Source organism: Euprymna scolopes, chromosome 27, assembly GCF_053919585.1.
Source record: "Euprymna scolopes isolate OS-2025 chromosome 27, ASM5391958v1, whole genome shotgun sequence".
Taxonomy (NCBI): Eukaryota; Metazoa; Mollusca; class Cephalopoda; order Sepiida; family Sepiolidae; genus Euprymna; species Euprymna scolopes.
Genome location: NC_136508.1, coordinates 111968205 through 111983522, shown reverse-complemented (window position 1 = coordinate 111983522; position 15318 = coordinate 111968205). Strand labels below are relative to the sequence as shown.

At 29.6% G+C, this 15318-nt stretch overlaps 1 protein-coding gene across 1 annotated transcript in view; it reads right to left on the bottom strand.

Moving 5' to 3' along the window:
- The window catches only part of LOC145248675 (uncharacterized), a 29302-nt gene extending 14980 nt beyond the window's left edge, over positions 1 to 14322 (bottom strand). Inside the window, exon 1 of the mRNA XM_080110336.1 lies at positions 13975 to 14322. The gene's annotated coding sequence lies outside the window, so the exon portion shown is untranslated. The remainder of the gene's footprint in view (positions 1 to 13974) is intronic.
- Between the last annotated feature and the right edge of the window lie 996 nt (positions 14323 to 15318).

Genomic DNA, 15318 nt, shown 5'->3' with positions numbered 1-15318 from the left:
TTTTTTTAATGAAACCTTGGTCCTTGCTCCTTTAATTGAAAAAAAAATTAGGGCTTGAATTACATTTTTCGAGGAGTTATAAGCTTAGAAAGATAGGGGGTCGAATAATTTACGCCTCTCATTTTGATATGTCTATTAAAAAGTAAATAATTAATTTATGTTTAATAGTTTTATATATCACAAATTGAAGAGAAAAGGTCAATAAATAATATATTCAAATTTAAAACAAAAAAAAATCAGTTTTTTAGAAATTTACCTGTAAAGTCCGAAGTTTAAAACCTTTTTAAAAAAAAAAAACACATTGTTTTGTTTTGTTTTTTTTTTTAAATAAAACCTTGGTCCTTACTCCTTTAATTGAAAAAAAAAATTAGGGCTTGAATTACATTTTTCGAGGAGTTATAAGCTTGGAAAGATGGGGTGGAATTATTCACTATTTTCACGAAATTTCTGACACTGCTAGCCCACCGAAAATTACCGACTATTACCGAATGAGCAGACAAGAATATATTATGAATATATATTATGAATATATTATTATCATTTTTAATTTTGTAACTGGCTGTAACATTTTCTTGCATTATTTACAACTTTTTGTAAATAATGCAAGATATATTTTCCACTACAACGTAAACAAACCACTATTCGTACTACCATAATAACAGCGACACAGAGAGAGAGGGAGAGAGAGAGACAGAAAGATAGACAGAGAGGGGGGAGCTACTGTTCAGTATTTGTGTAAAATATTACATAACTGATTTTTCCCCTATTTTTGATTATCCGTTACATTACTACCATTGCTAAATTAATTTAGTTTAAATCCCGCATTTCCATCTATGCTCACCACCGCCCACCGAAAATTACCGACTATTACCGAATGAGCAGACGTTAAATTGTTATTAAGAAAATAATAGCGTGTTACAATTAGTGCAGCACCAACATTTTTACTATAAGGGACTTACGTAGGACTCCTGGGACTTACGTAGGACCCCCCCCCTGGAGTGAATGTGGTATTGCGGTGATTTTGTGGCCTGTCAAGAATATATTATGAATATATTATTATCATTTTTAATTTTGTAACTGGCTGTAACATTTTCTTGCATTATTTACAACTTTTTGTAAATAATGCAAGATATATTTTCCACTACAACGTAAACAAACCACTATTCGTACTACCATAATAACAGCGACACAGAGAGAGAGGGAGAGAGAGAGACAGAAAGACAGACAGAGAGGGGGGGCTACTGTTCAGTATTTGTGTAAAATAAATGAAAACAATGAAAATCAAATTAATAACAGTGACTACAGAATATTAATGACTCGTCTGTGTAGAATCGAAGATGGCTGTCCAGACTCAGCTCAGAAATTGGAATATGCTAAAAGATTGCATAACAATTTGTCTGATTTGAGTCCGAATTTGACAATTGCTCAAATGAGGAAGAAATTTGATAGTTTCCAAAGTTGCAAAGGTATGCATTCTGATAGAATTTATTGCTGTGGCCAAAGTGATTGCACGGACAAGCTGGCCCTGCTGAAACTCTTGTCACCACACTCGCAACACCTGAGAACAGTGATCAGAAAAATATATCGATTATTGTCGATTGGAACATGGCTTAACAAATATGACATCGCAATACTTGAAGGGGACTGGTCAATATATAGCGAGTTAATTTACCAGGTTAGCAGGGATGCTACTATTTCTGACCTTTACAATGAATACTTTTCAAATGAAAATGAATTTTACACTGAGGTTTATGTTACAACAAAATATGCCAATTTGTTTAAAAAATTTCAAAAGGCAATTTATGATTTTAAAATAAATCATTGTGACATTTGCAAAATGCGCAAAAAAGATTCAGAATTGCATGAATGGGACAACTGGGATAAAATAAAATCTCAAACAATACTTAACATTATTAAAGCAAATTACACATTACCATGTATTGTATGCAAAAAATGTCAATCGGATATGATAACATACAAAAAAGTACCAAATTTGGCATCGATTAATGGTCTTCAAGTTGATGACATCCCACCTGAAATCTCCATTTTGAATATGTATGAAAGTCTTCTTATTCAAAGAGCCAAATGCTTTATGAATATAATTAAATTGGTGCCATACAAGTTTAAAGGACTGCAAAGCCAGTTGATCCCAGCTATCAGAGGAATAGCTAGTCATTTTCCAATGCCAATGAAAACAACTATCAACCATGCTATGACTACATTGCCAAACAATGATCATAAATTACTTGAAATTATAGTTGATACATTGCCAAACAAAAAAAATATTATTTGGCGCTCATTGGTTAATATGGATAAAGTTCTCAAAGCTTTGGATTGGTTGAAAAACAAAAATATCTTGTACAATGACATTAAAATTGATCGAAATGCCAACTTGGATGAAATTGTCACATGCACTGGGCGAAATGAGTCTGAAAATGGATCATTTTTTGACTCAGACTGGGGCTCAGATTTCATATGAGCATCACACGCTCATTGAAATGTTACCAATGTTGCCACCTGAAAAGGATTTTACGATTTTCAGGCAAAAAAGAGTTGAAGGAGTATTACTAACTGACAATGACCCATTATTGGAATTGTTTTGTTTTCCTGATTTGTTCACAAGAAGTAGATTTGGAATGTTTTCAAATGAACGTCCATATGGCAAAGTAAAACCATACATGTACATCAGAAATCGATTGAACCATTGTGATCCTAGATTCAGAAGAAACATTCAATATTTGATGTTTTCTGCCGATAAAGCTGATAAACGAGCCATTGATGCTGGTATTTATGCTATAATGAAAATAGCAAAAATGCCAAAAATAACAGTTGCTGAACTGAAAAAAAGATTGACAAATAAGGATAAGCAACTGGAAGGCAATTTGTCAATGATGATGGCAAATATGCGAGGATCTAAGGAATTTTGGGCTCGAAAATACACGGATTTGCAAGCTTTTGATGAGTGTTATGGAGTACCCACTTTCTTTTTGACACTGTCTTGCAATGAATATATCCTCAAAGATTTGCACGAATTTCTTGAAAAGTTGAATAATACAACTAAAAAATCTGGACAAATAAATAATGATGATATTGTGGCAGTCAGTGAACATTTTTATCATAGATTCACATCATTTTTGAAGATTGTCATACTTGACAAAAACGGCCCTCTGACTGAAGTTGCCCATTATTTTTTGCGATTAGAGTATCAAAACAGAGGCACTCCTCATGTACACATGAAAGTGTACTGCAAAGATGCTCCTATTTTTGATGAGACTGACAAAGATTCACACAAAATAGTCCAAACTTTCATTGAATCTATTATTACTTGTCAACTTCCCAACCATTTTAAATCACCTAAATTAGCCTTTTTGGTGAATAAAGTGCAAAGACACACTTGTGGTGGATCATGTTACCGTAAAAAATTTGTCAGAAATAAATTTTACACAATTTGTCGCTATGGATTTCCTAAATCTGCTGGAAATTTCAAATTTAACACAATTGAAGAAAGTGTTAGGTCACATAAATGTGGCAAAATTTTTTTAAAAATTGTATAATTTGAATAGAAGCTCACAATAGCAGTACATTAATGCTTACAACCCAGCTATTTTGATGATGTGGGAGTCTAATATTGACTTGCAGTACATTTCTGACAATTCAATGATTCTGAACCATTACATCACCAGCTATCAGACTAAATATGAAGCATCTGAGACTGAAGGTGTGTGGTCATTGGACCAATCAAAATCATTTTATGGTAAATGCAAAAGCGCTGGTCTTTATACATTGTCCAAAAGAGATTCAGGAGCTTATGAAGTTGCTGATAAGACATCACTTGTTTGGAGCTTCTGCAACTGTAATGTGAGTCGGTGCTGATATACCTGAATATAGAACCCGCAGATTTTTGCCACAAGAAGAACTGGATCAAATGCAGCCTGATTCTACAGATTTGTATTATGGCAATATGGTTGAAACATGGTACCCGAATAGACCTGATTCTATGGAAAATAAAAGTTTGTACTATGTTGCGAGAAACTATGAAAGAACAATGAATGCTTCCACAAATGATGATGAGAAAGTTTCATTGAAGCTGCGAAATAATCATGGCTTTTTAAAAAAAAGTTAAAGAAAAAGCTATAAAGACGCCAAATGTGAGATTGACTTCTGAAACAAAAGAACGATATTATCACAATTTGTTGATGCTGTTCAAACCTTGGTGCCAAGAAGAAATTGATTTACTTGATGGCTGTAAATCATATGAGCAATCATTACATCAAAATGCTCCATATTTGTCTGAAATGACAAATTATGAAAGTATTAAGAAAAAAATTAAAGATGCTATTGAAATAAGCAAAAAAATAGAGCAAAAATCTAAAAATTATGAAAATGAAAATAACGCTGATGATGATCAAATTGATTGCGATCCTAATATGGCTAAAGAGGCAGATAAAAATGAAGCTGATTTAAATATGCCTCAAATCAGACATGTCACTGAAGTTCAAGTTTTAGAAAATGAGCAAAAATTGAATTTCATTCAAAAAGAAATTTATAATGAAATTATTTCCAAACTTGAGCAACAAAATCTTCATTGGAATGAGGAAAACCCTATTCACAGGTGCAATTGTGACGATTGTCCACAAATTCTCAAATTTATTAATGGTTTTGTGGATGTGGGCAAATCTTTTCTGATCAATGCACTGGCAGATAAAATTACTCTCACATATCCTGCCATCAATGGACCCAGTGTAGTTATTTGTGCTCCTACTGGTGTCAGTGCTTACATTTTGAAAGGATCTACATGCCATATAGTCTTTCAACTAAATGTGCAGCATGGTTCTACACCTAAATATGAACCATTATCAAAGGATAAAATAAAAAGTTTGAGAACCATGCTTGGATATGCGAGATTATTCATTATTGATGAAATAAGCATGGTTAGTCACTTGCAATTAGCATTTATTCACCAACGTTTGCAAGATGTTTTTGGTGATATTAGGAAACAAGTGTATCCATTTGCAAACATGTCAATTGTTGCATTTGGTGATTTATTTCAGCTTCCACCTGTTAATGAAAAACCTGTATTTTCCAAAATATCTATTAAAGATGCTAGAAAATCAAATTTGGGAATTGCTGGTATAAATTTGTGGTCATATTTCGATTATGATGAATTGACCATAAATGTGCGACAAAAAGATGACAATGAAAACTTTGTTAATATTCTTAACAGAATAAGACTTGGGTCACCAACTGATCAGGATATTGAGATCTTGAAAAGGCATCGAATCAATCCTAAACAAAAAGCAAATATTGATCAAGTTACTGATCTTTTGCAAAATTTGCAAAAGAAAATGCATATTATTTGCATTGTACCCACAAATGAATCTGCTGAGGAAGTGAATTATAAAATGTTGAAAAAAAATAATATTCATATCATTGAAATTTCAGCAACTGATTCCAACTTAAGACAAAAAACCGTAACAAAAAAAAAAAAAAATCAAAACAGACACCAAAAACTTCTAAACTTAAAAAGATTTCTGACACAGCTGGACTTGAAACTGTGCTTAAAATTGGAATTGGTGCTAGATGCATGTTGCGTCGAAATATTGATATTGAAAAAGGACTTTGCAATGGTACAATGGGTACAGTCACTGAAATACAAATGAAAGATGGCAAAGTTGTTGCTGTGACTGTAAAATTTGATCATATGCAGTCAATGTTGAATTTGTGCAAGCTGACTATGAACTTTCTTCTGGACTCTTTGTGACTAGATCTCAAATACCTTTGTCACTCAGCTATGCTTTAACTGTCCACAAAACCCAAGGTATTTCAGTCGATGGTATCATTGTTGACTTGGGATCTGATGTCTTTTCAGATGGAATGGCCTATGTAGCTTTGTCACGTGCTAGAAAGCTGTGCAATGTCTATTTGATTGACCTTGACCCTCATAAATTGACCATGTGTAACAAAAGTGCATGGACTGAATATAATAGATTGAGGGCCAAAAGAGACAGGGTTGATTTGCCACCGCTTCCTCCTTGTTCTGTTATGCCTCAAAGTTTGTCATTGTACAAACAGACTTATAAACGAAAAAAAAACAATCGTTATAGATCATGATTTGAAGCAAAAACATAATAGTCCAAATAGAAAATGGCTGAAAATAGACAATTCAATTTCTCAAAATAATTTGGACCTCAGATTGATCAATGAAAGAAATGCTTGTTTTGCTAACAGTATTGTTCAGACAATTTACCACCTTCCTTTGTTGTCTAACATCATTAAAAGCATTCCAAACATTGATTTGCCAATTCAGCAATTAAAAAGATTGCTTGTCCCTGGCACTCAGTGTTGCTGATCTTAGAGAATCAATCGGAGGCGTTTTTAATAGTGGCCAACAAGAATGTGCTATTGCATTTTGGGAATTTTTGATAAACAAGTGTCCTGACAGTGCCAAACAATTATTCACTTTTGAAGAAAGTAAAGTGATGAAATGTCTTAGAATACACAAACAAAACTGCCAAAGACTACAAGATAGTGAATGTAATTGCACCTTTAAAGTTGGCTGTGGGTTCCAAACCTTGCAGATTGCTGGAATACCACAGAGATTAGTTATTCAACTTCATCCTACTGATGGTCGACAGCAATTTAAAAGTTTGCTCAAAACTGATGCTTCAGTGCTCAAACATTGTATCAAATGTCAGCAAAATACTGAGCACTTGGAAAATGTCACTAGAACGTTTCCTACTGCAATGAAATATTTGTGTGTTCAAATAAATAGATTTATGTTTGAAAATTATAATCCTCGGCGAATTAATGCTGAAATTATGAATTTCAGTACAAAAAAAACGAAATATTATTGGAACAAATTTCAAAGTAAAAACAGCTATTCTGCACACTTTGAATAGAGTCGATTTTGGGCATTATACTTGCATTGTTAGAAATAATATTAAGTGGAATATTGTCAGTGACACTAACTTTTCTAATAATGTCAATTTTCCTTCCAAAATGTCCAATATTGTTGGTATTTATTTTGGAAAAAATATAAAGGAAGCAAACATTTGATAAAAACAAGGTCATACATTCAATAGAAATAAATAGTGGTGGTTTTCGCTTTTAAAATTCAACCATCACCTAGGCATGGCATGGGGCTGTAACTGTTACTCTGCAGGCGAACAATAGCACCGTTATGAATCATAACTAAACTGGAGACACGATTTATGCTTCAAGAGATAAATGTAATATAAAATTTTAACCGGAAAATTATTTTACTGAAAACTATTGATCAGTATTACACTCTAAAAAGGAAGATACTAGAGTTAAAAAAACAACAATCTTATTTACACTCAAGCAATTCAAAATTTATCTCAAAACTGACTCTTCAATTCGCAAATATTGTCAACAAAATACTGAGCATTTGCAAAAAGCCACTAGAATTTTTCTACTGCAATGGAATATGTGTGTGTTCAAACAAATAGATTTTTATTTTAAAATTACGATCCTCAATGAATTAATTCCGAAATTATATATTTCAATAAATTTTTTTTGCAGAAATTTCATTGTAAAACCAGATATTCTTCACTTTTATGAAAGTCGATTTGGGCATTTTACTTGCATTATTTAGAATAATAACAAGTGAAATATTATCAGTGACACCAATATTTCATATAATTTTAATTTTCATTCCAAAATGTCGTCCATCAATATTGGCATTTCTTTTGAAAAATATAAAAGAAACAAATAATTGAGAAAAATCAGACCATATATCCAATCGAAATAGCAAAAACTTGAGTGCTAACCTCCCAATCAGCGTGGTATGGGGCTATAACTGTATCCCTGCAGGCGAACGATAGCACTTTTATGAATCACTTAAATTCAGAATTTAAAACAAATTTCTGTAAAAAATTTTTATGTAATACTTTTCCTGTGATCATTAGCATGTTCTATTAATTAATAAATATAATTCTATTATTTTTATTGTTGCTTACGTTGTTGATGAATAGAATTTTAAAAAGTTAGGTATTTTCTTGAAAAAGGATTTCGGCCTCAACAGAAAGATGTTCAACAAAATGTTTAACCATAAAATTTACCAAAAACTATTAATATTAAACTATAAAAAGAAAGATACTAGAATTTAAGCAAAAAATATTTTATTTCAACTCAATCAGATGTGCCTTATGCACTAATAAAAATGCAATTGGCATTTTGTTGAACTTTTTAAGATTTTAAATATTTATAAATTTTCTCATTATAAAAAACGATTATTATATTGATTATAATTTTTTGACAGAAGAAATAAAATGAATTGCATAAAAAACATTAGAAGACAAATTTTTAAATCGTAAGAAAAATCTAAAGTCACTAAATTATCAATAAAGTTTGTCATAATAATACATTTATTAGATTAATTTTAATTTGGAAAGATAGAAGTACAGTTAAAACATCCAGAATCAGCGAATTCATTAAATTTTATCATAACAAAAACGATTGTTTTATTTCAATGCTATTGATAAGAAAACATTTGTTTTACTTGATTAAAATTAATTAAACATAGATTATATCTGTAGTATATAAATATTTTTTTTATAATGAAACAATTTATTAATTTTTGCTGATTTACAATTTTTTCATTGCCGGTTTTTATTTTGCAAATTAAAAATAATCCAATAATCTTTTTTGATAATGAAAAAATGTGCTGACAATTAAGTGATTTTAAATATTTGAATATTTTTTAAATGAACAATTAAAATCAATTTACTAAATAATCATTTTTTTTCAAGATTTATTTACACAATTTACTAATATTTATTGATATAATTGGATAATTTTGCATTGTTCTTCTAATGTTTTATATTCATTTTATTTCTTCTGTCAAAAAATTATAATCAATATAATAATCGTTTTTTATAATGAGAAAATTTATAAATATTTAAAATCTTAAAAAGTTCAACAAAATGCCAATTGCATTTTTATTAGTGCATAAGGCACATCTGATTGAGTTGAAATAAAATATTTTTTGCTTAAATTCTAGTATCTTTCTTTTTATAGTTTAATATTAATAGTTTTTGGTAAATTTTATGGTTAAACATTTTGTTGAACATCTTTCTGTTGAGGCCGAAATCCTTTTTCAAGAAAATATAATATATTTCTGAATTCATTGTTTTTCATACTACGGTGCCATTAATTTCTGTTAAAATACTATATTTTTCTTCAGTGTATGCTGAATACAGACCGTCCTATTTTCGTTGGGATTTTCGGCAGTCTTGCAGTTAAGTCCCGGCAAAGTTCGACAACTCTTGAAGGGTCACATCAGTATTTTACACCGTCAAATCACGAATATTACAAATTATTAGCTTTAAAATAAAATTTAGTTTAAAAAAAAAAAAATGTGAGTTTGTATTACTGTACACAGATTCGAAAAGTTGTCAAAAAAAACAAATATATAACAAATAAATGTTACCAAAGGAAAGATAAGTTACTTTTCTACCAAACTGGATAATTTTTTAGGGTTTTTATTTAATGTAACATGTTTATCAGCTCGAAAAATATACAATGTTTACCAATGTATTTGAAAATTGCAAATGGCGGAGCACTCTCTGATAAACACAGTAAGTTTGGGAAAACGAGTTAAAACTAGAAAATACACAAAATACTGTTAAAACCCCGCCGAACATATGTCATGGTAACATATATTGAGAGAGTTTCTAATTTTTGTGAGTTTTAACTCATTTCCCAAGCTTACCGTGTTTACCAGAGAGTGCCCCTGCCCCGCTATTTGCAATTTTCAAATACATCGGTAAACATTGTATGTTTTTCCGAGCCTAATAAACATGTTACATTAAATAAAAACACTAAAGGATTATCTTGTTAGGTAGAAAAGTGACTTATCTTGCCTTTGATAACATTTATTTGTTATATATTTGTTTTTTGACAACTTTTTCGAATCTATGTGTACAGTAATACAAACCCAAAAATGTAATTAATATAAAAATATTTTAATATTGGAAGTAAGCACTTGATTAAATAAAGTAAATGAACAAAATATACATTTTTATATATTTATAACTATTTATTTAACAGAAAAATTAAACAATTTTTAGAAACGAACAAAATAAAATCTGAAGTAACCACGTAACAAAATATAAATTTATACAAAATAAATCAACTTTGAAAATTAAACATTTCTTAAGTGTATTGTAATCTTACCCTTTTAATAATTCGTCGAAATTATATTAATTATATATTTTATACTAATTACTTATTTTTATTTTAAAACTAATAATTCGTGATTTGACGGTGTACAATACTGATGTGAAGAGTTGTCGAACTTTGCCGGGACTTAACTGCAAGACTGCCGGATTTTCAAATTAAATTCAATTTTTACAGTATATTGTTAGCAAAAAAATTTAAAAAAAAAAAACAAATGAAACTTTTCTAAGGGAACTTCTGCAGTTTACGAACCATTTTTTTTTTTTTTTTTTTTTTTTTTTTTAGATAGGAGTTTCAGGTTAAATTCAAATTTATAGTATTTATTGTTAGTTTAAGTTCAAAATAGTTAAATGGAGTCCCCTACATCTTCTGGTTGGGTTTCTAAATAATAACGTTATTACAATTTACAATTGAACAAATTGTTTCGTAGTATTTTTCTCAAGTTATATAACAGTAAAATCATTTTCAAATGTTTACATAAATAGCATTTTTCAGTAATGCATGATTTTACATAAGATATTCCTGAATTCATTGTTTTTTCATACGACGGCGCCATTAAATTCTTAAAAGAAAATACAGCAAAGGTCATAAAATGTTCGAGACAAAAAAAAACAACAAAAAAAAAAAAACAAACTCGCGTTATTTCAAAGGTTTATCTCTTTCTTATTAGTACGTTCTTTTTTTTTCAGAACTTATTTTAAAAAATAAAAAAAAATATGGATATAAAAAAAATATCTTGCATGTTATGTTATGTGCTTAAATAATAAATTATTGCTCAGGAACTTATTTAATATGGAGAGTGTGTTGTATATATTGTGTACTTTCACCTAACAATTTAATAAAAGTGATACCGTAAAACTTGAATTTCTTGATTAAATAAGTCTAAAAACGCTAATTCATCAAATTCCCTTATAATCAATTTTTGTCGCAAAGAGAATGACAACATTAGTAAAAAAAAAATGTTCCTGCCTTTAATAAGAAACACTTATTCTGAATTTTTTTTTTTTTTTTTTTTTTTTTTTTTTTTACAGATTATTGCCTTTTACTTATTATGGGATGTTCAGGTTGAATTCAATTCTTATGGTTTTTGTTTATTAAATTTTATATAAAACTACAGAATATCTTATGTTCCCGCTCACGCTCACCATGTTAAGCATGGGTTTCTAAATAATAGCGTTACTATTTCAGCACGGTCCGTATTTTGTATAAGCAGTAAAAAGTTAAATTATAATTTAATCTGAAAGGGGAAAAAGGTTCGTTAAATTAATATTTGTTCAATTCTGGATCCATTTAGAAAACAAATACATTTTTGGTGCTAATGCAGAGAGTGATCCACGCTATTTTTTTTAAATCGTATTTCCACGTTTAATTAAAGTTTTATGATATGTTTATTCAATTGTAAGGTTAAAGTACAGAATAGGTACAAAACACCCTCTCCATGTTAAGAATGGCTTTTTAAATAATAACGTTATTATTTCAGCACCGATCACTCTTTGCATAAGTACCAAATTTTTAGTTTCCAAAGAACATTAAAATTAAAAATAAAAATATTTTTTTAGATAGTAAATTGCTTTCTATAAATTCATGTACAAAATTTTGGAGGAACCAATTTAAAATATTGAACCTGGAAATGACTTCACAGTCGACAGCCATTTAAAGTGAAAAACTATACATTTCACCATTTCAATTTCTTTACCGTTTAAATTTCTGGTGCTAGTGCATTTACTGATCTAAGCTATTTTTTTTTTTAACTCTGGAAAGTCTAGATAATCGCTTAAATCATAAAAACAAAACAAACATTTATATTTGTCGGCCATGTTGTTTTCTTTTCAATTCGACATTTTATTTTCGAAACAAATAAAACTTTAAAATACGTCTACTTGTTATATATATACATATATATTTTAAATCTTTTGTTTGTAACGTTACTATTTCAGCACGGTCCGGGTTTTGTATTAGCGCCAAAAAGTTCAATTGTAATTTAATTTGAAAAAGAAAAAGGTTTGTTAAAATAATGTTTGTTCAATTCCGGATCCATTTATAAAACAAATGGATTTTAGTTTCGAAAGAAAATCAAAAAGAAAAATATTTTTTAAATAGTAAATTGCTTTCTATGAATCCATGTACACAATTTTGGAGGAACCGATTTAAAATATTGAACCTGGAAATACCTTCACAGTCGACAGTCATTTAAAGTGAAAAACTACACATTTTACCATTTCAATTTCTGTAACGTTTAAATTTCTTTAAGCAAATTGATCCAGTAAAGGGGAAATCGAGATGTTCATAGGAATAAAAAAAAATACACTGACGTAAAATGCATTGCATTGTTAAAAGTAATAAAATATCGAAAAACAATCTTACCTAATTCATCGAATTCCCTTATAAACAATTTTTGTCGCAAAGAGAATGACAACATTAGTAAAAAATGTTCCTGCCTTTTCTTTTAATAATAATAATTAGAAACATTTATTCCGAATTTTTTTTTTTTTTTACAGATTATTGCCTTTTACTTATAAGATATTCAGGTTGAATTCAATTCTTATGGTTTTTGTTTATTAAATTTTATATAAAACTACAGAATATTTTATGTTCCCGCTCACCATGTTAAGCATGGGTTTCGGTATTATTATACAAACACCGTGACAGCGTTAGGGTTTAGGGTTAGGGTTAGGGTTAATTCGCTGTCACGGTGTTTGTATAGTTTTACCTGGGTTTCTAAATAATAGCGTTACTATTTCAGCACGGTCTGTATTTTGTATAAGCAGCAAAAAGTTAAATTATAATTTAATCTGAAAGGAGAAAAAGGTTTGTTAAATTAATGTTTGTTCAATTCTGGATCCATTTATAATACAAATAAATTTTTGGTGCTAATGCAGAGAGTGATCCGCACTAAAATCGTATTTCCACGTTTAATTAAAGTTTTATGATATGTTTATTCAATTGTAAGGTTAAAGTACAGAATAGGTACAAAACACCCTCCCCATGTTAAGAATGGCTTTTTTAAATAATAACGTTATTATTTCAGCACGGATCACTCTCTGCATAAGTACCAAATTTTTAGTTTCCAAAGAAAATTAAAAATAAAAATATTTTTTTAGATAGTAAATTGCTTTCTATGAATTCCTATACAAAATTTGAGGAACCGATTTAAAATATTGAACGTTGAAATGACTTCACAGTCGACATTAATTTAAAGTGAAAAACTATACATTTACCATTTCAATTTCTTTACCGTTTAAATTTCTGGTGCTAGTGCATTTACTGATCTAAGCTTTTTTTTTAACTCTGGGAAGTCTCGATAATCGCTTAAATCATAAAAACAAAACAAACATTTATACTTGTCGGCCATGTTGTTTTCTTTTGAACTCTCCAATTCGACATTTTATTTTCGAAACAAATAAAAGGTTTGATAAAATAATGTTTGTTCAATTCCGGATCCATTTATAAAACAAATGGATTTTAGTTTCGAAAGAAAATCAAAAAGAAAAATATTTTTTAAATAGTAAATTGCTTTCTATGAATCCATGTACACAATTTTGGAGGAATCGATTTAAAATATTGAACCTGGAAATTACTTCACAGTCGACAGTCATTTAAAGTGAAAAACTACACATTTTACCATTTCAATTTCTGTACCGTTTAAATTTCTTTAAGCAAATTGATCCAGTAAAGGGGAAATCGAGATGTTCATAGGAATAATAAAATAAAAATACACTAACGTAAAATGCATTGCATTGTTAAAAGTAATAAAATATCGAAAAACAATCTTACCTTTCATTGTAAACAATTGAATACGAAAACGGCAATAAAAAGTTGGATGATTTCTTTTTTGTTTATGTCAAAAATGGAAAATTTGGTCAATTTGTAGAGATTTCTTTACAAAATTAATACAATTTCAAATGTCCAATTCATTAAGAAATCCAAGAATAAATGAATATTGAAAAAGTTAAAAAATTAAAAACTCAAAAACACGACTGAAACGTGAATTTTAAAAATGGATGAACAAAAAATGAAAGTTTAAAATGAAAACATATGACGATTAAAAAAGATTTAAAAAAATAAAACGTTATAATGAAACGTTTTCAATTTTAAAATGTCCGTTATTTACGTGTTAGAAAACGTTTTCCTGTCAACGTACTGTCAATTCATAAGATTAAAATAATTAAAACTGAGAAAAAGAATAAAACTAAGATATCTTTGCTTTGCGTTACTTATATATGTTAACGGCCAAGAACAGTTTATATAAATATTTAAATGAATATATATTATGCAAATATATATTATGTAAATATATCTGTATTGACGTTATGTTGTTATATATATATATATATATATATATATATATATATATATATATATATATATATATATATATATATATATATATATATAACAACATAACTTTATTTATTTTATTCTTATTATAAAAAACCTAGACACCTCAAAAGCATGTGGACCAGATCTCATCCCGGCTGTGCTATTAAAAAAATGCTCTGCCGAGGTTGCTCCAGTTCTCTCCAAACTTTGCAATAAATGCCTTAAAGATTCTTGTTTTCCCGACTGCTGGAAAACCGCCTCTGTGGTACCAGTCTTCAAGAATTCTGGTGAAAGAACTGACCCACTAAATTATCGCCCCATTAGCCTCCTCCCGCTTTTCGCCAAAATATTTGAGTCCTTAGTTAATCAAGCCCTAGTCCAGCACATAACAGCTGCTAAACTCCTGACTGACAAACAATATGGATTCAGGCAAGCCCGTTCAACAGCAGATATCTTAACTGTAGTTTCTGAACATATATACCGTTCATTGGATAAAACAGGGGAGGGTAGAGCGGTGGCCCTTCTTGATATATCTAAGGCTTTTGACAGGGTATAGCACGATGGTCTTCTAAGGAAAATTAGATCATATGGAATCACTGGAAGAATTCATAATTTAATTAAATCCTTCTTAAGTAATAGAAAAATCAAAGTTGTCCTCGACGGACATACATCCAAACAATATGGCATAAATGCGGGAGTACCTCAGGGGTCTATCCTTGGACCTCTATTATTCCTGATATTCATAAATGACCTCCCTGATAAAATTGTTTCGGAGATGGGTATATTTGCCGATGACAC